At 41.9% G+C, this 2032-nt stretch overlaps 1 protein-coding gene across 1 annotated transcript in view; it reads left to right on the top strand.

Moving 5' to 3' along the window:
* Window positions 1-2032, top strand: part of LOC103609631 (interleukin-1 receptor-like 1) — a gene marked incomplete at its 5' end in the record, with an annotated part of 108611 nt that overhangs the window by 94522 nt on the left and 12057 nt on the right. The gene's annotated exons all lie outside the window — the stretch shown is intronic.

The following is a 2032-nucleotide window of genomic DNA, read 5'->3' as shown; positions in this document are numbered from 1 at the left end:
CTTGATACATTCCCTAATAATCTACACTTTGACAAAATCTCATGGACACCTCCCTGTCCTCATCCAGTATGACCTATGACCTTACAATGGCATGTAACAAAGTTGATGCTTGCCTTCCTTTTTGAAACACTTTCCTCTATTGCTTTTCTAATGCCCTAATTCTTTCTACTTTCTGGCTGTACATCTTCATGTGTTATCTCCTTCACTTCTAAATACCAGAGTCGCTGCCAGCTGGATTTTTGGCCTTTTCTTCTTCTTCCCAGAAAAACTCATCTATTCCTGGGATTTACAAACCACCAATATGGTGCTTTCAAATTTTATCCCTCATATCTTTAACCCTAGCCTCTTCCTTAACATCCAATTACTTAATCAACATCCTGACTGAAATATTCTATAGACAATGTTTGCGTCCCCCCAAAATTCATATGTTGAAAACCTGACCCCAATGTGAAGCATTAGGAGGTTGGGCCATTGGTAGGTGCTTATAAGGGCAGAGGCCGCATGAATGAGATTAGTGCCCTTAGAAATGAGACCCCAGAGAGCTCCCCACTTTTGCCATGTGAGGACACAGTGAGAAGATGAACATTGATGAACAAGGAAGAGGGCTCTCACCAGACACTGCATCTGCCGGCACATTGATCTTGGACTTCCCAAACTCCAGAAGTGTGAGAAATAAGTTTCCATTGTATATAGAAGGCACCCAGTTTGTGGAATTCTGTTAAAGCTGTTCTTTTCCAGCCTTCCCCATGCCAGCGTATGGCACCATCATCCATCTGGTTGTTAAGGAAAAAGTCTAGGTATAAGTTTTTATTCCTTTTTACTCACTTACCCATACCTAATCCATCAACAACTATGTGTTTCCACATCTAAAATACTCCCTAAATATGTCCATTTTTATTTATCTCCACCCTAGTCTAAGCCACTATGATTTCTCACATCAGGCTTCCACAATAGCCTTCTCACTGGTCTGCACATTTACACTCTGACCCCCAATTCTCCAACAGAACTAAAGCGGTCTTTCAAAAATTGGTTCAGATCCTGTCATTACCCTGTATAAAATAGCCACTCCCCCCACGCCCATTTCTCTTGAGATAAAGTTGGGTGTCCTTGCCATGGCCTACAAGGGCATACTTGATCCGGCCCCTTCTTGCCCCTCTCACCTCAGCTACACCCCCCTGCACGCTATGCTTTACTCATGCTGGCTTTTGTTCCTCAGAGAGGCTTGCTGCCTTCTCCTGAAAATTTTTCCCCAGATTGTCACACAGCCATCTTAATCACATCTTTCATTTCCTGGCACAAATGCCACCTCTTTAGAGCATCTCTGTTCTCCATCTAGAGCATCCACTGCAGTCACCACCCTGTCCCAAACCATTCTCTATTCCACTGCTGTTTTATTTACTTCCTGACACCACTATCTGCATTTATTTATTTTATTTTATTATTTACTTATTTATTGTTGTCTTGCTCATGTAGAATGTAAGCATCATAAGAACAAGGATCTTGTCTGTCTTTCTAGGAATCCCCAGTCCCTAAAACAGAACCTGGCAAATAGTAAAAGCTTATTTGTTGAATGAATAATGAATGAATGAATGAACGAATGAATGGCATATCTGGGAAGGCTGGACCCTGGGACCTTAACTCTGGGCAATTAATCACCTGTCTTGGATGATGTGTCCATTCAACTTTAGAAGGATGAAAAAAAAGGCTGAGCTCTTGAGGCCTCTTTGAGCTGTGTCTATGGTTTATCAGAGACACACAGGTTGGGTTCAGCTGCTACAACATGAAGGAAGTGGCAGATGCTTGTATACAACTCGCAATGTACTTTCTACCAGCAGAAATCAAAGTCTGAAAGTCTGGCAGGATCAAGATAGCCCATTTTTCTACTTTTTTTACTTGATCATTCAGAAATGGGCAAATCTTGTCACTGCTGATGAATACTGCCTATGAGACTGTTAATTCCCATGGCGAGGTGAGTTTTTTTTTTTTCCTTTTTGTCTTTTTTCGTGACCGGCAACGGATCGCAACCCTCAGT

This window comes from Galeopterus variegatus, unplaced genomic scaffold (assembly GCF_000696425.1).
Source record: "Galeopterus variegatus unplaced genomic scaffold, G_variegatus-3.0.2 Scaffold9874, whole genome shotgun sequence".
Taxonomy (NCBI): Eukaryota; Metazoa; Chordata; class Mammalia; order Dermoptera; family Cynocephalidae; genus Galeopterus; species Galeopterus variegatus.
This window is presented reverse-complemented; position numbering and strand designations above follow the sequence as displayed.